The sequence below is a fragment of the Schistocerca americana genome, chromosome 1 (assembly GCF_021461395.2).
Source record: "Schistocerca americana isolate TAMUIC-IGC-003095 chromosome 1, iqSchAmer2.1, whole genome shotgun sequence".
NCBI classification, from domain to species: Eukaryota; Metazoa; Arthropoda; class Insecta; order Orthoptera; family Acrididae; genus Schistocerca; species Schistocerca americana.
Window position 1 is genome coordinate 867,807,862 of NC_060119.1, and position 13,758 is coordinate 867,821,619.

The window sequence follows — 13,758 nt, forward strand, 5'->3', positions numbered from 1 at the left end:
TTTTGTAGGTAGAATTTCTTGGGATTGTTTAGGACTATCTTCAAGCGTCTGCCAGTTCACTTTCTCAGCATCTGCGGGACGTTGTCCCACGGGTCAGACAAAGGTGTGACCATTCGTGCTGCCCTTTTTTTGTGAACGTTCACTACCCCAAATTTGACCAATACATGAACAGTATCCTAGTATGGGTCGTACAAGTTTTTTGTAAGTGATCTCCTTTACAGGCCCATGGCATTTCACGGGAATATCAGCAATGAGCCGCCTGTGACTGACCTTGTGTTCATTCCATTTCATATCCCTACAAATTGTTACTCCCAGATATTTGTATGAGTTGCAATTTGTTGCTGTAGTTGTAGCGTACTATGCTTTTTGGTTTTGTGAAGGTTAGCATGATTCGAATAATTCCAATGCCAAAGATATCAGGTGCTAACTAGTGTGAATATTATTGAGCCATTCGTGTAAAAACCCATGGTTGAAAAATATTAACAGGTATTCATTACAGCAGAACGAAGAAACTGATAGAATCCGAGATCGAGGCCGATCAGTTTGGATTCCGAAGAACTGTAGGTGCAGTCGGAGCAATACTGACCGTACGAATTAGCTTAGATCGTAGGTTAAGGAAAACTCTCTTTGACATTCTGAAGGTAGCAGGGGTAAAATACAGGAAGCGAAAGTCTATTTGCCGATTTTATGGAAACCAGACAGCAGTTATAAGAGTCGAGGGGTATGAAATGAAAGCATTGGTTGAGGCAAGGTTGTAGCCGATCTGTACACTGAACGAGCAGTAAAGAAGACCAATAAAAGATCTGGAGAGAAGAAATAAAAACTCTGATGTGTATCGATGAAATTGTAATTCTGGCAGAGACAGCAAAGGACATGGAAGAGCAGTTGAACAGAACGGACAGCGTCTTGAAAGGTGGATATTAGATTAACACCAACAAAAGGAAAATAAGGATACTGAATAAAGTCGGACTAAGTTAGATGATGATGGGGGAATTGCTATTTGTATACTTAAAGTAGTAGTTGAGTTTTTCTATTTGGGCTGTGAAATAACTGATAATTGCCGAACTAGATAGCACATAAAATGTAGACTAGCAATGGTAAGAAAAGCATTTATGAAGAATATAAATTTGTTAACAACGAATATAGATTTAAATGTCAAGAAGTTTTTTTTACGCGTACTTGTATGAAATATGGGTGATAAACAGTTTGGACAAGAAAAGAATAGAAGCTTTTGAAACGGGGTGCTGCAGAAGAAGGTTGATGGGTAGATCACGTAAATGACGACTAAATGCAGAAAAGAACTGGATTTGTGGCGCAATCTGACTGGAAGAAAGAATCGTTTGATAGGATACATTCTGAGACATCAAGGGACCACCAGTTTAGTATTAGAGAGAAGTATGGGGTGGAGGGGGTTGAGGGGGCGAGTGGGGGTAATAATCGTACAGGGAGACCACGAGATGAATGCGCAAGCACATTAAGAAGAGTGTAAGTTGCAGTAGTTATTCGGAGATAAAGAATGTTACAGACTTTGGAAGGTAGGAGACGAGGTACTGGCAGAAGTAAAGCTGTGAGGACGAGGCGTGAGTCGTGCTTGGGTACCTCAGTTGCTAGAGCACTTGCCCGCGGAAGGTAAAGGTCCCGAGTTCGAGTCTCGGTCCGGCAAACAGTTTTAATCTGCAAGGAAGTTTCATATCAGCGCACATTCCGCTGCAGAGTGAAAATCTCATTCTGGAAACATCCCCTAGGCTGCGGCTAAGCCATGTCTCCGCAATATCCTTTCTTTCAGGAGTGCTAGTTCTGCATGGTTCGCAGGAGAGCTTCTGTGAAGTTTGGAAAGTAGGAGACGACGTACTGGTGGAAGTAAAACTGTGAGGAGGGGGCGTGAGTCGTGCTTGGGTAACTCAGATGGTAGAGCACTTGCCCGCGAAAGGCAAAGGTCCCAAGTTTGAGTCTCGCTCCGGCACACAATTTTAAAAATGGCTCTGAGCACTATGGGACTTAACATCGGTGGTCATCAGTCCCGTAGAACTTAGAACTACTTAAACCTAACTAACCTAAGGACATCATCACACACATCCATGCCCGAGCCAGGATTCGAACCTACGACCGGAGCGGTCACGCGGTTCCAGACTGAAGCGCCTAGAACCGCACGGCCACACCGGCCGGCCGCAATTTTAATCTGCCAGGAAGTTTCATATCAGCGCACAGTCCGCTGCAGAGTGAAAATATCTCATTATGCTTGCATTTCTTAGAAATTGTTATCAGCTTGTACCACAGGCATGTGAGTGTCAGTTCTCCAGAGTGACGGCCTCCAGTGAAGGTGTTCATTGCGTAAGACATTTTCCATTGTATTTCACTCCACCCATCCTTGGAAGGAGGACGATAGGACGACAGCTGATATACACTGCTCAAAAGAGTTTGGCGAACATAACTTTGGGCATTAGCCATACTCCACTGAGCAATAATAGAGGACTGGGTATGTTATCAAAATATACCTTTATCTTCCACAAATTAACTGCGCTGCGAAACATCATTACATCCTCGATCGTACATATAAAAAGACCTGAAATATCCGACAGGTTTCCAAAACAACCTGGAAACAATCAACCATGACGTCACCCTGGGTGCTCTTGATTGCACTTTGAGAGGTTCAATAATGTGTGTGCCCTCCGTCAGCGTTTATCACTGCCAAGTCTACGGAGGTCATCCTGTGGTACCCGCTCCCATTCTTAAATGAGAGCCCAGAAGAGTTCCTGGATACTCTGTGGTTAAACAGAACGACAACGATCTCGTCTGTACGATGATGTTTAAGTCGGGACCGATCGCCGGCCGTACCACGACTTCATTGTCCAGGTTTCGCAAGACGTCCCTCCTGACAACAGCCACACAGGACCTAGCATTAGAAGAAAATCAGGACACCACCGTATGTGTCAGCCACCAATTGGTCCAGCAGGGCCTGCCGGCCGTTGTGGCCGAGTGGTTCTAGGCGCTTCAGTCTGGAACCGCGCTACCGCTACTGTTGCAGGTTCGAGTCCTGCCTCGGGCATGGATGTTTGTGATGTCCTTAGGTTAGTTAGGCTTAAGTAGTTTTAAGTTTTAAGTTCTAGGGGACTGATGACCTCAGATGTTAAGTCCCATAGTGCTCAAAGCCATTTGAACCATTTGAACCAACAGAGTCTTTTCGATGTACTGGCTGGCGGTAAGGCGACCATGGACAACGACAAAATGTGTATGGCCACCAACACTGCAGCTTCCCCACAGCACCACAGAATCTTGGAAATCTGTCGATTTCGTGGACAACATTTGGCATGTACCACTCACCAAGGGTAACCACAACAAACTGCGTTCGACAGGAAAAAATTAACATTGCATGCTCATTTTGTATCTATGTATTGATTACTGCTGAGGAATAATGAATATTTGGGTATTCACATGAACATTGGGAGGAAGTGTATAATTAAATTTACGTCTAAGGCCATGATCCGAACACAATCACCACAACGTAATTACCTTTGTCGCAGCTGTGAGGATACCGCAGGAGAACGGAGATTTAATAGCGAAATTTGTTGGTCCTGTCCTCCATCAGTATGTTGGAACTTCTTGCATTTCCATCTTTCCCAGTACCCTTCAATGTCGAACACGTAAACGGCGACGCGCGGCAGAGCTGTACCGCGAGGCGTCGTACGCAGTCCATCAGCGGCGGCCGGTGCGCCTGTGTAACAAAAGGCCGTCGGCCCGCGCCACCTGTTGTGGCTGTTATAAATAGGCGAGCGCTTTACGACCGCGGCGAGCCGTCCATTAATCACATCGCATCGGCCCCCTGCAGACTCGGCAGCCCGCGACACGTCTCGCTGATACCGCCGTGGCCGTAGCCGCCCTCTACAGCCCGTAAATCCTCCTCTGTGTGACGGCACAATAAACGCCTGACAAGGGCGTACGTGCACTTAACTTCGCGACATATACTTACTGAAGTCTTCGAGGATAACTTGCAAGAACTTAAATACGCAAATGTCAGTGTAGAAGAAGCAAAATCTTTAAGAAACAGGATGACCACAATTTTGCAAGGAAACAAATGCGACGTCAGATTCTGACCCAAGCACATGGAGATAGGCTTCTTTTCATTAAAGCACACCGAAAATGACAGTCCTTACAACCAACTAGCAGGCACATTTTCATAGGTAACTATCGACTAAACCACTAATAAACATAATATAACAATGTTGACAGAAAAACTTAATGAATAAATAATACTAGAAAGATAAGTAACGTTAACAAACGCAAATCCAAACAGCAGTAATTTCATTTTGCGTTTAATTTTTTCATTACATGTGAAGGTGCATCCTGTAGAGAAATCATTATGTAGCAGACGACAAACTGAACCCATACTGCGATGAATGCGACGAAAACGACAGTACGTACTGTTAAGATATGCGGGGCGGTCAAATGGTTCAAATGGCTTGGAGCACTATTGGACTTAACTTCTAAGGTCATTAGTCCCCTAGAACTTAGAACTACTTAAACCTAACTAACCTAAGGACATCACACAAAGCCATTCCCTAGGCAGGATTCGAACCTGCGACCGTAGAGGTCGTGCGGCTCCAGACTGCAGCGCCTAGAACCGCTCGGCTACCCCGGATGGCTCAGGGTCGTCAGAAACAGTCTGGAAAGCTTGTAAGGGTCTTGCAGGGAAGGTTGTGATGGGAAATAAATGTTAAGAAAACTCTAACAGAGTTATTTAACACTGAATTTAGCCAATCAGGACATCGCACCCGCAAATTCAAGCCTCTTTCCAGGAACAGTGTTGCCAAACTTGTTCTTCGTCTGTTTCACCAAACCGATAAACTTTTGCTCATCCACCTTAAATTTATGACTTCCGAAAAAGGCGTATTTTAAATGGTAGTGTGCATTTGAACAAGTGATAATTCACAGACCTGCATATGTCTGTGTATTACTGTATTTTAGCGCGTACAAGTTCTTCAGTTTGCATATCCAATGACCTGATTGGCTAAATTCAAAGCTAAATAATACGAAAACGGCGCAACGTATCGATTTTTTCTTTAACAGTTATTTCCCATCACAACCTCCCCTGCAACACCCTTACAAGCTTTTTTGACTGTTGTGACCACAGTGCATATCTGATTGAACGTAATGGCCATAATCCCAAAACTTTATATATGAGCATGTAAAATTTTACTTATTCGACTGAAAAATAAAGGGAAGCCACTGATGCTGCAGAAACATCATTGAAACACGTACGGTTGGAAAAGAAAACGTGTTTGTGGAATGCAGAAACCTTTCAAAACAAATTCACTAATTTTAATTGTTCGGAGTAAAAGTAGGAGGTCTTCACATTTGGGATGGCCGAGCGGTTCTAGGCGCTACAGTCTGGAACCGCGCGACCGCTACGGTCGCAGGTTCGAATCCAGCCACGGGCATGAATGTGTGGGATGTCTTTAGGTTAATTAAGTTTAAGTAGTTCTAAGTTCTAGGGGACTGTCGACCTCAGAAGTTAAATCCCATAGTGCTAAGAGCCATTTTCTTCACATTTCTGAAAAATAAAAGCTAAGCACGATGGCTCTCAGTTGTTCGGAGTAAAAACAGGAGGTCTTCGCGTTTTTGAAAAATAAACGCTAAGCATGGTGTTTCTGAGTTGTCAAGACACTGCACTCGCAATGGGAGGAGTGAAGAATCCAGTTGTAGGTTTTCTTGGTTTTCTTAAATCGCTCTAGTGGCAGGTCTGGAGACAGGAATGACAGTGTCTCCCAAAGTGAGCCTCCCAAAGCGCCATTGCGCCTGCAGTAGGGATTACTCTTACGTTTCCTCGCCATATCAGAACAATAAGGCAACGTAGAGAGGCATTTACCAAACAGCAGGACTTGGAGCTTGCAGATTCTGAGAAATCTATCAGCAATGGAAACAATATTCTGGAAATTTTCAGTACTAGGGATAATATCAACAAGCGATGTAGAAAGCAACGATCACGCAAAATCAGTAACACGGAAAGTAAATACAACAAAATGGTTGGAAAGTATTTGGAAAAGGGCGGTGCATCTGTAAAGATAACAGCATGCAAGACGTTAGTGAGAGCAATCTTGTTGTACCAGTGTTTTGAGTCTTTATCAAGTAGGGATGAACACAGACATCAAACAAATTCGGGGTCACACTACTATTTTCGTAATCGATCGGCATAGCTCACACGAAATAGTTGGGGAACTTTAATGAGTGTCCTAGGAGGAATGACGAGATACAGTTCTTGCAAAATCCTGTTAAGTAAATTAAGAGAACGTGAATTCAGAAAGGACTGTGTGACCATTTTGATGTCACCAATATCTATCTTGCAAAGGACAATTGACAGGCATATAGTCAATTTGCCGTCGCTCAGCGCGCCAATGCATTAGGAAATAGAACTGCTAACGTTTGTACGGTATAGTTTAAGCCATGTATTTTACTGCACCTTCTGGAATATATACGTGAATGATGCAGGAAGAACTTTTTTGTAATTTGTGTGTGTCCATTCTTACGTCAAAAGGTAGTATCATTCTAGAACAACAAAAGCGGTACGAAGTAATCCGATTCGTGGAAAGAATTGAAAGTGGTCAGTGAAATGTAAAGATATAGCTAGGATCAACCTGCAGAATGGCAGGGGAGTGTGTAGAGGATGCAGAGATACACACCTACTGTGAGACGCTTAACTGCCATGTACTGTATTACGTCTTCAGGAAGACAGACCAACATTAGAATTGATGGTTTTTACACTACTTGTTCAGATAATACTTTACAAACAGAACATAAAATGTTGTGCTGACTAATATCAATAAAGTTGAAAGAGTAGATAATTTTAGTGATTGGGAAGAAATCACAAATGGAGTCCCACAGGGCTCAGTTTTGGTTCCACTGTTATTCCTTATATATGCGAATGCCCTTCCATTGAACATTCAACAAACTGAACTGGTACTTTTTGCAGAAGATACTAGCGTTATAATGAGTTCCTTAGACAGAAAACAATAGAAGAAATTGTTAAGACGTTTGTCAAAGAATTAATAAGTGGTTCTCTGAAAATGGACTCCCAATATTTTTAAAAGAAAAACACCATATGCAGTTCTGTACAACAAGTTGTCATACCAACAATTGATGTAGGACATGAAAAGTAGTCAGTAGGGTGTAGATATTGATGAAAACTTGAACCAGAGGGAGTGTATTACTAATCTTCTTGAACAATTAATTTCAGCTGCAGTTTCCCTTCGTATAATTGCCAGTCTTGCAAACAAACGAATGAACCTGACGACATATTTTGCAATTTCCACACAATAATGTTTTATCGAGTAACTTCCTGGGGTAACTCCGATTTGGATAGAAAACACTGATTGCACAAAAGCGAGCAGTAAGGATAATATGTAGTATTTACCCACGTGCTTAGTGTAGGTACCTCTTCAAGGAACTAGGCATTTTAACTGCGCCATCACATCACACATATTCGTTTGTCATAAGTAATCTATTATAACTTGAGAATGACAGCGCTGTCCATACCTACCACACCACAGGGAGAAATGACCTTTACCACCCATTTTTAAAGCCGTCAGTGGCTCAGCAACGATCTCAGTATGCAGCAACAAAATTTTTTCTCATTTTCCCAATAAGATGAAAATGTGGCAGGTAGCAAAGCAAGTTTTAAATCTAACCTATCCTTGCCCCTGGACAACACCTTTTAGTCCACGGATGCAGTTCTATGTAAAGACTAGTATCCTGTGAAATAAACATCGTTTTTAACTACAGTTGCATAATTAGAATTAAAAAGTAAAGTGTTCATTAATGTGAACACTAATCGTGTGTACAAATCCTGACTCGTTCCACATCATTCTCTTAAAAGAATCTTTCAAGTGATCTAAGTAACTAATTAACTAACAATCGGGAATATACATCTTTTTGTTCCATTTTTAGTCTGGAGAGGTGTTAATTTTAAAAAAGACACACCTCAGTCACGATGAGCACGAGGCTTTTAGCAACACGCTGCTTTCATCAATTGTGCGTTAATTTAAATTTCTATACCTTTCATACACCGTCCGCCCAAAAAAGTCGGAGACTGATTTTGTTCTTTGCGTATCAGCGACGTTAGCGCTGTAACAATAGCGGCAGCTTGACTGAATAAATTTAAACAACATTTGTACACGACGGCAGTCAGATGGGAGCGTGCAGCGTGGCCGTAGTGCGTAAATGCAATGGAACAACATCTCTAAATCAATTGTTCAAGACAGTCTCCAGAACGTTTTGAAGAAAACAAAAAATTAAAAGCAACTACGCTTGAACCTCTGCCGCAACTTGATTGAAATGCAAACACGAACAATTATGTTACGATAAAATCCTCATGGGTGACAGGACTTGGCGTTCTCAGTATACATCGACCACAAAACGACAAACTGCAGAAATTCATGTGAAGGGTCAACGCCTTGACGACACAATTGACATTGAAGCCGCAGTGTGACGTGCGAGTTGAACAACAACTCAAAGATGGATTTTTTTTCTGGCAATTCACATGGTTGTATGAACGTTCTATGTATTTTGATCAAACGGAGCGAAGTTATGTAGACACCTGAAGTTTAATTACGCCACTTTCGAAACCTTTTGGACTGACGGGGTATGTGAGGTATTTTTGTTGTTCTTGTGTGCCTGTGACATTTTGTATTTTATCTGGCGTATGATCAAAAAAATAATCTATTACTTACGTGTGGTGAGAACGAGTAGCTAATGGTGGCAGAATGCTGGTGAAATATGTCGTGACAAACTAAACATTGCTATTAAAATTATATGAGTGAAACTGCAAGCATGCTGCTTACAAAATTAGTAACACAGTCACAGATCTCATTCACATCCATACAACACCGATGAAATGAAATGATCGTATGACATTACAGGTCCCATTAAATAATTCTGACAGATATTGTTATTTTGGCTCATTGTCTGTTTATTAAATACGTTTACACATAAGAAATTGTGAAAATGAAAAAAAATACCACATACTCCAATTACATTCTTCCTGTGGCCATAAATGTATTAATCTTAATTAATTTAAAATACTCCCCAAACTGCATAAATTAACAGACATCATGCTATAAATAGTTTCTCAAAGTTTCCTTAAAGTTCACTACATAGAACTGGCGCCCAGTGTGGTGTAGTAGACGTTTATCACGCTTGTGGTAATTGGCGGAATTGTTACTCTGAAAAAGACACTGCCGCTTTTCCCCTCTGTCTACGTGTCACCAGAATGTGTTTCGTCTCTGATCGCTTCGTCGACTTCAGGACGTTAAATCCCCAAATTCACTTAGCCGTCATCACAAACGACAAACAGTAGCCGGCCGCAGTGGTCTAGCGGTTCTAGGCGCTCAGTCCGGAACCGCGCGACAGCTACGGTCGCAGGTTCGAATCCTGCCTCGGGCATGGATGTGTGTGATGTCCTTAGGTTAGTTAGGTTTAAGTAGTTCTAAGTTCTACGGGACTGATGACCACAGATGTTAAGTCCCATAGTGCTCAGAGCCATTTGAACCATTTGACAAACAGTAAACAAGAAGAAGGGCTGGATGGTACATTTCAAGCTGGCACTTGAAGGCCTGGTGTCTAATTTAGAAAACTGACATATTTAATTTTTGGTTTGAACTGGAATTCAAAATAAACCCCTACCACTCCACAGCAGAATGTACGCTGTGTTGCAACTTCCTGACAAATTCATTTTGAAAACAACGAATATATTATGCATTAACTGACAGTTGCATCTTGACAGAATATTCTAGATATTGTACATGAACAATTCGCGACACTGGTATAATATTCTACTATTTTTATTATGTAATTGATTTTTTAGTATTTCGCCGTCATCAGGTACAATGTTATATATGTATGTCTGTGAACAAAGATTTTGAACTAGATACAACCAAAGAGTCTTTTAGTTGCCTCACAAAGATGACAGTTGTTAACATTCGATATCAGATTAAGTGGAAAGACTTATCACAATAAAAATGTGAAGCAAATTATTTATTTTGGGTAAAATATATGACAAATGAGTTAATGGATTGCATGAGAAATTAGAAGAGTTCCGAGAAGAAACGTAAACTGAGTAAAACACAGTAAATTTTTGTGTTATGTTTCATGGGCGTGATTGAACAAGATAATGTTATCTTAAACGTTCTAACATTACGAGTGAGAATCATAGTGTTGATAAACTGGTACGTGAGGCCATTGTAATCGTTGAAAGTAAACAAATAGCATCAAGCAATGGTTAAATACTTGCCCTGGTGGACTCCATAAGCATAAGAAGGAAATCCAGTTTTCTTTACCTTATATTTGGCCCTCCAACTTACACCTCAGTAAATGGTGCACAGTTCCATATTTTGGAAACTGTTTCTCAGAATGTTGCTTGGAAGGTTAAACCTAGGAAGTTTAAAACAGCATTTTATGTGTACAGTATTGTTGGACCCATTTTTCCCAGTGGTAAGGAGAGCACATCAGCTTCCTAAAAGAGTAGGATACAGAAAATCACCTGTAGTTGTGACGAGTTCTATACAGGCCATTCTGGCTTTCTTGAAGGATCACCATAGAAGTTAGCAGTCCACCTGCTTCATGAAGATCACAGTTAAAATCGGCCTAGTCCTATTCAGCATCCACAAAGGGAAGAAGATGAACCGTCTTCAAATAATGGAAATTAAAAAGCATGTGACTATTTACCGCAACTTGGTACTGAACGATTAAACATAGTTCCTTCACCATCTACAACTGAAGCTACTAGACAATGTAAACTAATCCTCCTATATTTATTCCCCGTCTTCTACCTCATTTCAGTTATTGTCTTATCGTTTTCCATATAATATTACTTTGTCTAATTACAATTCTGTCACTTAGTTAGTCTCGCCATGTGTCTCACTAGTAATATTATAGTTGTTTAAGACAATATTATCTTGCTGAGTTACGTCCTTGAAAGATTTTACAAACGCTTGCTGTATGTTACTCAATTTGTTTTCGCTCTCTGAACTATTGTGATACTTTGTCATGCAGCTCATTAACTCAGTGTGTCGTTCATTTTAGCGAAGCTAAATAATTTTACTTCACTTTCTCCTCGAAAGAATTCATCTGACTCTAGTTTTATATCGAAAGTAAATAACTGTCATCCTTGACAGAGAACTGAGCGGTGCTTTTGATGTGTCTAGCTTAATATCTTTGTTAGCCGGCCGCGGTGGTCTAGCGGTTCTAGGCGCGCAGTCCGGAACCGCGCGACTGCTACGGTCGCAGATTCGAATCCTGCCTCGGGCATGGATGTGTGTGATGTCCTTAGGTTAGTTAGGTTTAAGTAGTTCTAAGTTCTATGGGACTGATGACCACAGTAGTTAAGTCTCATAGTGCTCAGAGCCATTTGAACCATTTTGAATATCTTTGTTCTCGCTAAATTCACAGCCATACATATGTGTATTTGTAGCTAATCATGGAGTAACAGCTTAAAATCGGTTAGTTAAATAATAAATATTGCAGAATACTACAAAAGTGCCTCGTGTTACTTGTTATATTATATTATAAATAGATTATGGGTAAACCATTATCTGTGAAATCTATCCTCCGAGAGGTATGAAGGCAGAGTCTGGGATATGCGAGGCGGATCAGGATAAGTCGGTAAGTGTGATGACAGCGAAAAGCACGAGTCCAGTATTCATCCCCAATATAGGTACAGGAGGGAAAGTAACACGGCGATGCTGCGTTAAGAAGCCCTCTCTCTTACCGTCAAAACGCTCTGTACCTGCACATGTTACTTCCTGCGTTCATAAAATGTATCACTTACGTGCATAGTTCCAGTTCTAAAACTCATTTCCTCTTGAACGAATTAAGGCTACAGCGTAATGTCCCGTCGACGTCGAGGTCATTAGAGACGAACTATGAGTTGGATGGAGATGGGACTAAAGGAATCAACCGCCGCTCGTTTGAAAGAGTCATTTTTAAACTCGAATTAGTCAGTTTCCGTACCCGAGAGATCAGACCGGCTGACTGCAATGTACGGTGGCCCGCGTTCGATTCCCAGCTGCGTCGGATATTTTCTCCGCTCGGGTTGTGATGCCCTAATCATAATCGACGCGCAACTCTCCGAAGTGGCGTCAAATAAAATGACTTGCACTATGCCGTGGAACCAACCCAGATGGGATCTTTTGGCCAATAATTCCATATGGTCATTTCACTTCATACTCGCCTTAAATTAATTAGAGACTTGGATTTCGATGGCTGAGAACCATACTGTGGGCAGAACAAAAGAAGCGCCTTGATCTTCGCAAATGTGTTATTTATTACGATAGATAGTTCGTATTCCTAACTGAAAATTCACTTATTCGCTAGACGTGCACATTTTCAACAACATGTGAATGTCTTATAGCACAGTTGTTCAAATTCTGTACTTTAAATGAAATAACATTCTGTTTAATCGTATGAACAGTTTGAAGCGCAGTTGACATCACTATCAATTGCATTCCGATGGTAAACACTCGCAAATACTACCAAACTTACAATTTTAAACATGGCTGTGAAACAGCAACTGACAAGAATATGATAGGGATAAAACAGCCAACAGGTTGCAAGAAAATTTAACTTTTACCAGATTTCGACACCGACTGTGGGTGTCTTAAACAGAAAATTCACGATTACCTCAAGAGATTATAAGTAGATATTAACATAGAGAAAAGTAAAGAATAACCTAGTTTTATTGCGAACAGATTTATAAAAAGATTGTACTGACGCATAGTAGCTAGCGAACGAATTTAAGACCAATAATGCTCTCGTCACATAAAATACTTCATTGAGGAGTTAATATTTAAACCAAGTAAAATTAAAAACATTGAAACTGACATAAAGCTAGTAACTGCCAGTAAAACCGTAGCTACACGGAGTAGAGTGGCACACGCCACTGAGGGATGTGAGATATAGCAGTCACTGGAGATGGCATCAGACTGAGAGGCACACGTGTCGAAGTTGTCACGACGTGGACATGAAAAACGTCGCGCCGTCTCTTAGTAATAGAAGATAATAGCTGCCTGATTCTTGAAAAATACTTTAAATAGCATATAAGATTGTCTCGAATGTCATTAGACAGTAGAACGGAAAATGAAAAATTATATGGGACAGCAAGCCTCACCTCCAGTGACTGTTATCTCTCTCAGCCCTTAGCGGCGTGTGCCGTGCTGCACCATATAGCAACATATTTATTGGCAATTACCAACTTTGAACGCGGTGTGTTGATGTTAGTCAAGAATACCTTCTAGGTGACAAAGATATTGTCAACGCCTTACTGAGTTTGAACAATGTTGTGTAATAGGGATACTAGAAGCTGGAAGTTTCTTCTCCAATATTGCAGAAGGCTTGACAGGAATATAGCCACTATGAATAACTGCTGGCAACGGTGGTCATGGGAAAGTGCGGTCGCAAGAAGACCGGGCTCCGGACGGCCACGTGACATTCCCGAGGAAGAAGACCACCGTGTTCGGTGCATCACAATGAATCTGCTCCGTAATGGCTCCAAGCACTATGAGACTTAACATCTGAGGTCATCAGTCCCCTAGACTTAGAACTACTTAAACCTAACTAACCTAAGGACATCACACACATCCATGCTCGAGGCAGGATTCGAACCTGTGACCGTAGCAGCAGCGCGGTTCCGGACTGAAGCGCCTAGAACCGCTCGGCCACAACGGCCGGCTTTCTACTGCATCTGCGGCAGCAATTTGAGCAACAACTGGCACT